The sequence below is a fragment of the Eurosta solidaginis genome, chromosome 2 (genome assembly GCF_040869045.1).
Source record: "Eurosta solidaginis isolate ZX-2024a chromosome 2, ASM4086904v1, whole genome shotgun sequence".
Taxonomy (NCBI): Eukaryota; Metazoa; Arthropoda; class Insecta; order Diptera; family Tephritidae; genus Eurosta; species Eurosta solidaginis.
In genome coordinates this window covers 266,324,776-266,337,223 of record NC_090320.1, presented here as the reverse complement: position 1 = coordinate 266,337,223, position 12,448 = coordinate 266,324,776, and the positions used below count along the sequence as shown (strand labels likewise).

At 42.0% G+C, this 12,448-nt stretch overlaps 2 long non-coding RNA genes across 3 annotated transcripts; one reads left to right on the top strand and one right to left on the bottom strand.

Moving 5' to 3' along the window:
- The first annotated feature begins 3,107 nt into the window (after positions 1-3,107).
- On the top strand, positions 3,108-4,486 carry LOC137242756 (uncharacterized). Its single transcript, XR_010950357.1, has 3 exons — positions 3,108-3,344; positions 3,514-3,733; positions 3,788-4,486. It is a non-coding gene; the product is annotated as an uncharacterized lncRNA (long non-coding RNA).
- Positions 4,487-6,287: 1,801 nt separating this feature from the next.
- On the bottom strand, positions 6,288-9,408 carry LOC137240901 (uncharacterized). 2 transcript variants are annotated; one of them, XR_010949854.1, is made up of 4 exons: positions 7,296-9,408; positions 6,707-7,233; positions 6,569-6,647; positions 6,288-6,501 (listed from the first exon to the last, which is right to left on the bottom strand). It is a non-coding gene; the product is annotated as an uncharacterized lncRNA (long non-coding RNA). The 2 variants fall into 2 exon arrangements; XR_010949853.1 differs by having other exon boundaries at positions 6,569-7,233.
- Positions 9,409-12,448: the final 3,040 nt, after the last annotated feature.

The following is a 12,448-nucleotide window of genomic DNA, read 5'->3' as shown; positions in this document are numbered from 1 at the left end:
CACATGCTTTCCGTCGATAGCTCCTAAGCAATTTGGCAGCTGCCATAGATCAGAGAACCATCCCGCAATACTCTTCCAACGCTCCTCATTTGGCAATGTCATATAACAATCTTTTAATGAATTCCATATAGCTTTTGTTGTTTCTTCAACAATTACTCCGATTGTACGTTCTCCTCTTTGAAAATATAAAGCAAGCGCATTGAACGTGCATCCTGTAGCCAGGTACCTAAACAAAAAGTTATAAAGAATTTAGACCACGCACATACACAACAACATGTTCGCCACCAACTCAGTAGTGGCCTCAATTCAAAGATACTCATATCTAATGAAAATCTCCGACTCAGAAAATATTCCTATAACAAATCGAATTTGTCATCAGAACAGTGTTGTTGTAGCGAAACCTAATACTAGGATTTTCAACAGAGTTGGACGACAAAGAAATTACTGCTAGAGTTGTTGGTTCTACATTACATGACGCATGCCGGGGTGATTCTGGATAAGTAAGAATTTACTCTGTAACAATATCGAAGCTGAGCAAGTGACAAGGTGACAAGGAACTCACTGGGAAGTGTTTAATTACCCCAGGTACCGGAAGGTTTTGGAGGGGCTAAGCACTATTGAAAGTACTTTAACCAGATTATGAAAGGCGAGATGGTATCGGGCCCTGGAAATGTGCGTACTTATCTGCAACGTATGGAAATGCGGTTTAAGCCAACTGTGTTTAGAAACCTTTGCGGGCCAGCGCGTATTTATCTGGATAAAACGGTTTTCGGTCGGGAAATCCCGAGTTAGAAAATTTCAGAAGCAGCTTGTTTAGCATATCATTTCGATCTTCAAAAGGAGGAGTTCGTGTTATTCAGATGTCATAACCAAGCATTCCATAGCAGTTATGAGTGTAGAATTATGGTAGGCCTGCAACTGTATCCAGTGGAGGTTCGGTAGATCGGAAGACCATACTGGTGGCTCACAAAAAGATCGGTCGGCCAATTGCGTTCTACATCGTCAAAGGTGTTGCTTTGTACTTTCCCCCAGGTGCTGCAAGCGATTTTGTGTCGCATCTCTACGCAGCAGTTTAAATGGCCTAGGCGGTTATGTGCAATTTAGTGATAACGACGGCTCATAGCTTTCACCACAATCAAATCCAATCGCTCGCTCAACAGTTGAATACAGCAATTGTGTAGGTCAGGGAAACAGACTCTTAGTCCCTACCTCCCTTTGCACCGTTTGCCAGCACAGAATATATACGTTTGCGACATCCGCCCAATGCAGCTCCTGCCATGGACGGTGCCACTTTCCTAGATGTTCTGGTCTCCGCGACGATCTGCACTGCAGACGTGTTCTGGGTATAATGTTCACAGAAAAGATCGTGAGAGCGGAAATGGAGGCGGCCTCGAGTTTATCATACACCACTCTGTGCAATATCATATATTTGATCCCGGCATCGACCGCAGGGATAGCGTCCCTGCCCTATCTGTCCGGTCAGGCGATGCAAACCTAGAAATCATCAACATCTACATCCCTCCTGCCACCTGTTGCCCCAGTGGATACCGCCCTAATATCAGAGCCTTACTCACTGGAAACAAATCGCATTATCTTAGGCGATTTCAATGCCCATCACGATCTATAGTATTCAAACTTGCGGGCGGACAGTATGGGTGAGATGTTGGTGGATCAAATAGAAGAAACGACGTTCTGCACAATAAACGGAGACGCCGCCACACGTATGGTAGGAAGCTGTCCCAGTTCGTCGGACATATCAATCGTGAGCTCAGGACTCGTAAACTGCGTCAACTGGCAGCCGATGGTAACATTGGCATCCGACCACCTGCCTATACTTATTTCGCTCGAGCGTTCCGCTGACTTCATCGTCACAGAAAAACGCACTTTCATTAACTTTAAAAAAGGAAAGTGGGACGAATACAAATCCTTTACAGACAACCGCTTTGCTGCCCTCCCTATCCCGACTGACGCCCGCCTCGGCTCGTTTAACTCCCGTCGGTAGAATTCCCGAAATTCGGCCCCACTTCCCGGCGAAGGCCGTAAGTTTAGAGAGAGAATGTGACCTTATAAGACAATTCGATCCCGGCGACCCCCAAATTAAGGGATATAAACCAACGCATCAGATTGCTTGTGGATGAACACAAGCGGGCGAGATGGGAGGAGCATTTAAGCAGTTGTAACCTCTCTGCCGCTGTAGGTAAACTCTGGTCCACCGTAAAATTCCTATCGAATCCGTCTAGGCACAATGACAAAGTTTCCATCGCCTTTGGTGATAAAGTGCTGTCGGATGCGAAAAAATGCGCGAGCGCTTTCTGCCGACAACATATAATGCATTCTACGGTCGACAAAGATAGACGGAGGGCCAACAGACACGCACATAAACATAAATTCAGCGCGCCACCAATTACCATCACCGCCAAAGAGGTCGGCGATGCCATCGGTCATGCTAAACCATCCAAAGCAGTGGGCTTAAAAGCCTAGGGAAAGAGGGTTTCAAATATTTAGTGCATGTCTTCAACCTGTCTCTTTCCACCTTTGTCATACCCGAATAATGGAAAATGGCCAAGGTGGTCCCGCTACTAAAGCCTGGGAAACCAGCTAACATAGGAGAGTCATATCGCCCGATATCTCTCCTGTCGCCAGTAGCCAAGGCGCTTGAAGCCATTTTGCTCCCCTAATTCAAAGCAAATTTGCAACTAGCCAATCATCAGCATGTCTTCAGAAAACTACACAGCACATCCAAATAAATTGCGTATTAAATCAAAACCCTCATCATTGGACAGTACTCATTGCGTTAGACCTGTCAAAAGCTTTTGATACGGTCAACTATGGCACGTTACTGCAAGACCTGGAAGGGTCTCCCCTTCCTCTAAGTCTTAAAAGGTGGACCGCAAATTATCTGTCTGGTCGGCTAGCATCGGTGCAATTCAGGAATGCAACATCCAAGCCAAGAGGAATTAAACAAGGTGTGGAACAGGGTGGTGTCCTATCCCCTATTTTTTTGAACTTGGAGAGCATGCAACCGCAATTGTACCGAAAATCCAGAGGCGTACACCCCTATTCTGCATTTCGATTACGTTCCTGTTCTACGCTCTGCTTAAGTCGAAGTTGGGTATTCTGCATTACGACGGAATCGTAATGAGAAGAGGAAGAGCAAATGATTTTTCGAAATCAGCTGTCTGTACGGAATGTGTGAACACTGGAACAAAATAAATTGAGGAAAATTTGTAAAAAAACACTGAAAAACGTTTATATTTTATTATCCAAGCCATTTTGTACAAAGAAAAGCAATAGAATATATTGCCGCAGTGTTATATTTTTTTGAATGGAGTGCTTTCATAATTGTAAGTGTGTTTTTGTCCTTCTTTTGGCCAATTCCCTGCCGCGGCCACCAAGTTTTATTAAAACGGATTCCTGCATAAATATAGCTGACATTTTCTGAATTTTATGGATGCTAATTTCATTACACTGGCCTAAAATACTTTATAAAGATTTACTTATTCTTTCCGCAAGGATTGTTTACGTTTTCGCTTCACCTTCCTCTACTCGGGCAGCTTGCTTTGGCATATAACTGGACCCAACGAACAGACACAAATTATAGCTGTCTATTATAATTGAATCAATAGCCGCGGCATTATTTATGGAGTTGGAACGCATACGAAAATGGCCAGGCGAGAATGGAAAGGCAAATATTGCGAGATTTGTGTAATCAATTTGAGACGAGTGCCGAATTGTAAGAAATTTAACTTAAAAGTGGTAAAGTTTAATGACTTATTTTCTTATTTAGGTTCAAAAAACTTTCGACTTAATAAGGATGCTTTCAAGTATGTGTTAAGATACTTTTACGGGGCAAATACGTCCAAGGACTTCGACACACATTGGGGATTAAGCACTAATTTCATTCAAAACCACTTACAGGTACGAAAAATCAACCGACTGCAACAATTTTTAGACAGAAATTTTCGCAATTGAATTCTGAAGAGACTCACATCACTTGATTCTTCAAATTAATTTGTTTATTAAACAATTTGTTGCAAAATAGCCTATTCTTTGCAGAACTTTATATTATAATACGTATTTATGTATCATTTTCGTGACACATAATTTTTGCTCAATACTTAAGAGAATGATATACACTTTAAGAGACAGTAGGTTTTGCTAATTGACATACGTTTTGTAAAATTAATTTGTTTAAACAATTTTTTAAAGAACATTTTGCAAAATTGTTTTTAATTTTTTATTTTATTTTTTTTATTTTGTAATTAATTTTAAAAATCAGGCGATGTAAGTCTCTTCAGAATTCAATTACAAAAATTTCTGTACAAAAATGATTAAAGTCGGCTAATATTTGTGATATGTAGGTGGTTTTGAAAAGTTCGGCCCAATGTGCGACATCGACGTTGTTTTTGACCTGGAAACATATAAAAAACAGTCATCATCAAGCCTTTTACGTTTCTTAACAAGTTTTACTTACATTTTTGTTAAAATTCTGTTATAAATGAATAAAAAAATAAAAAAAAATATTTTTCCGCCAACTAATTTGCAACTTAGAAAAACGGAACTACGATCGAAATGCAGAATACACAAAATCGAACGATTCGAAGTTGGATCGAAAGAGATTGGAACACAGAATACCAAAATTGCCAAATCGAAAAAATTACAATCCAAGTCGAAATGCAGAATATGGGTGGTAATAAAATCCTCAAACCTCTTGCCGGCAGCACTTGGGGTAAAGATAAAGAAACGCTCATTACCACTTACAAAGCAATTGGCCGGTCGATTGCATTCTACGCGTCCCCGTTATGGTGGCCAAGCCTAAAGGCTACTCACTGGAAGAATTTACAGGCCTGCCAAAATACCGCCCTCAGAACCGCTACGGGCTGTCGTCTTACGTCCCCAGAACACCATCTACATATTGAGGCGAGAATACTCCCCATTAGGGAGAGAAATGAAATGATAACGAAACAGTTTCTGTTGAATACCCAGAAACCTGGACATCCCAACAGACATCTGATTGATGAGGCTACACCGCCCAGGGCTTAAGAGGTAATCTCCGTAAGCATTATGAGGAAATAAGGTACCTGAGGACACAGCCATATAAAGCTAAAAAGCACAAACAGGTCCTCAGTGAAATCCACAAAGAGTCGGACCTCTATGCCAGGAATTGCCCGGTGAATCCAGTACTTAAAGAACAATACCCAAAACTAGCAGAAGAGGAACGACCACTGTTAACACAACAACAGGAGAAACGCACTCTGCCTAGGGAAACGCTCGTCACTCTAGCTCAACTTCGATCTGGATACTGTAACAGGTTAAACTCTTACATATCCAGAATCAACCCCGACATACAAAATGTATGCCTCGCTTGCAATGTGTCCCCACATGACACCAACCATCTCTTTAATTGTAATGTGGAACCAACGCCTCTAACACCCCTTTAATTATGGTCCACCTCTGTCGAAACAGCAAGTTTCCTTGGACTCCCGTTAGAGGATGTTGATGGCGATTTGTGATCGGTCGCAGCTATTAGGTGGGGCGAAACATTACTACAACAACAACAACAACAACGTTACTGAACCTTTTCCGAAAATGAGGCCCTACACAATTGAATCCCGTACATTGAATGAAACAATGTTATACACATACCTTAATGTTACCATAAGCCGTTCTTCAGGAGGGACACTTTCACGCATATTGGTGTTTTCTTTCTGTATGGAAGCACCAACGAGCATAACCAAATCCTTGAATGTAGCTTTTGACATGCGATAAAATGTCCGGAACTTTGTATCATCCTGAGACAACTCCTTTGCACATACAAACAGTCTACAATTAACATTTTTCTGAATATATGGATGTGCCCAATATTTTCTCTTTGCTTTCTTTTCCTTTCTGCGACGAAGGAAATTTAGCAATACCAATTCTTCGTCGCTGGACATGTTTATGTTGACCGCTACAAACAAAACTTGTTATTGAAACCCGTTTGGAATTGAAAATTCTTTTTTTTCTCTTATGCGCGGTGGTGAAAACTTTTGTTTTTAATTTTATACAAAATCAACTTTTGTATAATGGCAATTATACAGCACAAATAAATTTTTGTAGCGACGCTTGTAAGTAGCTACGTATGCAGATTTTGAAGCGTAGAGGAATTGTAGCTACATAAAATATCTTGTACGCGTCTATGACGCGTAGCCTCGTGTGCACCTTGCCTTAGGCAGATAAAGTAGGAACAATATAATTCCGAAAAAGTTGTATCTCACTTTACATTAAACTGCTTTGGAATATAAATACATACACTAAAAGATGCATACGATACAAAACGGTCCCTTATTTATATATCAAATACAAAATTAATGTTGCGACCATTGGATATTTTTCAAATCAATCGGTTCTAGAACCATCTCCCATGATGGAGACATTTCACGTAAACGTTCGACATGTTTGATGCAGGTATCGGTAATATAATCAACCTCTTCAATGGTGGTAAAACAACCAATACCAAATCTATAAAAATTTAACAATAAATTACTTTCAAATTAACTAAACAATTCAGTACGGTAAACTCGTATACCTTATTGAACTATGTGCCAAATCCTCATCAGTTCCAATCGCACGTAGGTTCCAGTGATGCAGAAGTACATGCTGAGGCACTAGACAACGCCACATCTTTTAAGGCTAGAAGTATGATAAATTTAATAAACCACTATACCTTTGCTCTGGATCACCATTACATATACCATGTGATAATCTTGAAGTGATGCGATCATATAAACGTTTCGACAGAAAATCTATAAGTTTCTTATCATATTCCATTTCTTTGAGTGCAAGATAACATGCAGCACCAAATCCAATAACAATAATCCGAAGGCGGAAAGGAAAAATTTTAGCTCGCGCTTATAAACAATTAATCTGGGTGGGTCCAACACCGGTTTGGAGACCAAAACTATATCTGCGCAAAACACTCATGACCACAATTTTTTTTTGTGGGTACGAATATCATCAACATTACAACGCGCACATGAAAATTATCAATTGACAATTTTCAACTTCTTTTGCAAATATCTCTTGTCCAACACAAAATAATTTACCTCCATCTTCTGATTATTGTTGTCGAGGTCAATGCGCGTCTTTTAACACCTCTTTCGATATTTATGGACGCATATTATCAGTGTCATGCTGTCGTATGGAATTACCAAGAGTTGATGCGCTGGAAACGTTGAAGAAGTGATTCAGCTGCTATATGTAAATAAATAATAATAATAAATTAAATATATATCATTTAAAAATCAGATAATTACCTTTATTTTCCATTAAAAATGCCTTTTTCCTCCAGCTTCATCAGCAAACCAACTTTTTTCCTATTTTGTTTTGGCTTTGTTGACTAAAACTCTTCCATCTACTCGCAACACTTTATCGTTGTCAAGATAGGGCGACAATTTATAGATATCGCTAGCCTTTCCAATCGGCTTTCCCTTCAACAATGAAGCTATCTCATCGGCAAACACGTCCATTTGCGCTCTTTTCCAGAGTTGTTTTTGAGCTGTAACTAGGTTTTAAGAGCTGAGTGTGTCTCGTGGAACAGACCCACCACGTACTTTACTTAACCAAGCGCGTGCGCACCTTGCAGTGGCGCGGAGGAGACGATTCCACGTTGAGAACCGTTCAGGCTCACCCGTTACGGGTCGTAAGTGTTGTAATTCACTGTGATTGCCAACATACTGTGGGCGAAGCTCTTCGGTAATGTTGTTCGAAATCGATTTTCTTTGAATAGGCCACTCGTCTGGGTTTAGTCTAAGAAATGGAGGTCCTTTCAGCCAACGGCTTTCGCTGGAAAAATCAGGATCGCCACGCCATTTTGTTGCTTCATCAGCAACATTCTCTGCAGTCGGGACCCAACGCCATTCCTTCAAATTGCTCAACTCTAGGATTTCGCTGACCCGAAAAGCGACAAACTGCTTGTATCGTCGAGCATCAGCCTGTAGCCACGCCAAAACTCTCCTCGAGTCGGACCAAAAAATGGAGGCTGTAATTGAGATGGAGTGTGATTCTTTTATGTGCTTTGCAAGACGAGCTCCGAGTAGCGCAGCCTTCAATTCTAGCCGCGGAATAGACATAACCTTTAGTGGCGCTACCCTAGTTTTACTAGAAACCATGGCGCAGTCAACGACTTTGCCATCTGAAAAGCGCAAGTAACAAACAGCTGCATAGCTCGACTCACTAGCATCAACTAATGTGTGTAACTCAATTTGAGGTGGGCTGATGAAACTGGCCCTGGTGTATTGGCGTGGAATTCGCATCTTCTCAATTTGTGGAATGAGGCTTAGCCATCGAAGCCACTTTGAGAACTGAACATCAGAAATGCGTTCATCCCAGTCGCACCCCGATCTCCATATCTCCTGCAAGATTATCTTAGCAAAAACCACATAGAATCCGATGAATCCAAGTGGATCATAAATAGTCATTACGAGACTTAATATCTCACGTTTGGTTGGTCGCCATTGATTGATCAGCAAATCTGACTCCCTGTGCTTGGCTGATACTCTAAAAGCGAGATGGTCCGTTGAGGCGATCCACCATATTCCTAGGACCTTTTCAGTTGGTAGTTCGTTTTCAAAGTTGAGGCAAAGAGATTCATTCGTCTTTGCACCTAGGGCTTCCAGTACTTTGTCCGAGTTCGAAAGAAAATTGCGGATATGAAACCCCCCTTTTTCATGGACACGTTTAACATCGAGTGCCAGGTGAACGGCCTCTTCTTCAGTGTCCACGCTATCTAACATATCGTCCACGTAATGGTTTTCAAGTATGCATCTCGCGGCATTGGGGAACTCATTCTGAAATTCAGTTGCATTTTTATTTTTAACGAATTGTGTGCAGCTTGTCGAACATTTGGACCCAAATGTCATCACTGACATAATAAGATGAGTTGGCTCGAGTTTTCTTGGCTCGTGCCAGAGGAATCGGAGAAAATGTTGGTCCTCAGAACGGATTCGTACCTGATGGAACATTTCTTCAATATCGGCGGTAATGGCGAAACGTTTTTGACGAAACTTGAAAAGAACTGATAGCAGTGGCGTTGTCAGATCTGGACCGGCGAACAATAGAGTTGAGTGATACGCCATTCACTTTAGCTGCAGCGTCCCATACAAGGCGAACCTTGCCTGGCTTATTTGGATTACACACGGCAAATACCAATAACTTTCGACGGCAGTATCCTCTGGTGTTATTCGCCTTGCACATCCCTTTCGAAGGTAGTCAACCATTTTGGCTTGAAGTATCTCTGAAAGTTTAGGGTCGCGCTGCATTTTATTTAGTAAACATTGAGCACGGTATTTTGCCATAGGCAGGCTGTCTGGTAGCCGCACATTCGGGTGCTTCCAAAGCAGTCCGGTTTCAAATCGTTCACCTACTCGAACCGTGAGTTGCTCTTGTAGTTGGGCGGCGAGCTGCTCCTCTTTGGACATCAGAGCTGCATCGTTAGCTACCACGCCTAAATTGTCGAGGCATAGAAATGATTTAACGACTTGTATCAACTCTTTATGCTCAAAGCAATCACATATGTGATAAAGATGTTGTCCTGTGACTTGGAGTGGCGGTGACCCCTGGCCTTTGATGGTCCACCCTAGCTTAGTTTTTTCGGCAATAGGAAAATTATCACCACCTTGTTTAGACTTTACTGCAAGGCCAAGAGCAGCATTGTTTAGTCCGATCAAAAGCTGCGGCACTGCGTTGTGATAAGAATGCAATGGAATGTCCCTTAGATACTTAAACTTTGATTTTAATTTCAAAGCGTCTAGAGATTGAGTAGGCAATTCTAGTTTCTTTACGGAACGTACAGCTTTTAATGGAAACTTTTCATTGCCATTCTTGGAAGATATGGCTAGGTCGACCATAATGGAGTCATCCTCATAGCGGTGCGTGTCGCCTGTCCACCGTAAGCAAAGAGGTTGCGGTGTGCCTCTTACGTCCAGTCTTTTCAAAAGCTCTTCATCGATGAGGGTAACAGCGGATCCATCGCCTATAAACGCATATGTCGACACTGTGTTAACGCCTGCATGCAAAATTACAGGTAATACACGGAAAAAAGTATTCCCTTCACTTAAGTTATGAGAGTTAATATTAGCCGTTTGTGTTTTGTTTGTAACGTTAGACGAATGATTTCCACTAATAGGTGCGGACTCGCTGTGCAATAGTGGGTGGTGGTACCGCGTGCAGCCATTTACCCCACATGTATTATTAGATGTACAGTCATAAACTGTATGTTTCCTCAAGCATTTGTAGCATAATTTGTTTCGACGTACAGTGTCCCACCTTTGAGGTCGCGCCATATCCTTGAAAGAGGTGCAATTAGACAAAGAACTACAATCCTCGCTACACACGATACAGCTTACCGATTTTGTGTGGTGATTAATAGAACCACGTTTCCTCATCTTTGTTTGCTCAGTTGGTACGAGCACACAGTTGGCTCCTTGTGCCAGTTGAAAGAGCCAATCACTGAAAATTTGAAGATTGCAATTCGTTAGACCTTGCTTGTGCATGCCCCAGTACGCCGGTAATAGTCCGCGTAACTTCGATACTAGTTTTTGCTCCAGATCCGGATTGGTCAAATGATTATCTAGCCCTGATGCTTTCATAGTTGCACATATATTTTGCACAGCGATGGCGAAATCTACTATAGTTTCAAGCTGACTTTCTGAAGGAAGTGGCAACTCCTTGATCTGATGTTGGAGTTCATTGATTATTAGTTCGGGACGACCAAACCGCATTCTTAAAGTTGAGATGATTTGTGGTACACAGGAAGAATGCATATATAGATTCTTTACCGCATTGCGCGCCGGGCCCTCTAGAGATTTTCGGAGCCTCAAAAGGTTCTCCGCATCGGAAAACCCACATAGCTCAGTTGTTCGATTGAAAGTGGCGTAAAAGAGTGGTCACTCTGATGGCTTGCCATCGAACTTAGGAATTTCTTTTGCGATGCTACTTCGAGCGGCGATTTGCTCTCTGGTTAATCGATGAGGAGAAACCATGGAGCATGCCATAGTGAATGGTAGATCAGCAGGAGGTACTGATGAGTTTTGCAGAGGAAAGCAAGCCTGATTCGTTACAGATGTTATTCGGAGCTGTTGTTCCAAACACGATATTCTATTTAATAATGTCTGTATGTCAGTTGCCGGTGGGTTGATAGCTCCCGGTTGGCTTCTCCGAATTTCAGGTAAAACACCATTACCTGTATTTAGGTGACCTACGTTCGATGCGCATGCTGAATTCGATACATGCGGTTTAAAGGGTTGGTTCGCATTAAAGTTGGCTGGAATCAAGTTCGAACATTCGCGCGGTTGCTCTGATACGTCTTTAGCGTCATCATCCAAGCATATTGTTTCGATGCGATCCAAGAGTTCACGTTCTTGTACTACCAGAGCTTCTTTCTGCTTGAGTATCTCCCCCTGTTCTTGAAGTAGTTCAGCTCTGCGCCGATAGTCTTGTGCTTTAAGCTGCACCGATCGCGAACTAGTGGAAGATACTGAGTCACTACGGCTGGCATGACGATGTATGGACAATGGTGGTGCACATGAATTGATGGCGGTCACTTTACTCGATACGTTAGTAGATGGCCGTAGTTGCTCTCCGGTAGCCTCTCCAAACCAGTTGTTGGTGGCCAAAGTAAATGCCAGCGATGTTGGCGCACTTGTGTTTGCACCCGACGAAAACTCTGTTTGAAGTAGGCTCGGCAACGTATTCTGCGGAGCTGGAAGATTGGCAGTGGTATTTTCTCCGGAAAATATATTGCGTTCAAACCAGTTGTTGTCGGCTTTGGCAAATGCCAGCGATGTTGACGCACTTGTATTTGCGCCCGACGTTAACTCTGCTTGAAGTTGCCTCGGCAACGTATTCTGCGGAGCTGCAAGATTGGCAGTGGCATTTCTCCGGAAAATATATTGCGTTCAAACCAGTTGTTGTTGGCATTGGCAAATGCCAGCGATGTTGACGCACTTGTATTTGCACCCGACGTTAACTCTGCTTGAAGTTGCCTCGGCAACGCATTCTGCGGAGCTGCAAGATTGGCAGTGGTATTTTCTCCGGAGAATATATTACGTTCAGCGTTCTGGTGTATTTCCAGACCTCCAGATGTGTCATTCAAAGCTGCAAAGTTGGCAGCGGTATGCCCATCAATATGATTTTGCGATTCCGTATTTGTCGACATATTTAAGGAAACGGCAGCAAATTATGATAAACATTTTTTATTTTTGTAAAAAATGAACTAAATTTCTTGAACCCGGCGTAGGCAAATAAATAAACTCTTCAATTAAATACTTTAAATTTATTTCAATTATTTGACAAACTTTACCGTAGGTTAAAAATTTTTTAGTTTTCTGCTGTCCGTTTCAAGCGATGTTTTCAGAATGATTTTTCATACTCCCGTTTGCCAGTTGCTAGCCACACCGCATGAATAATT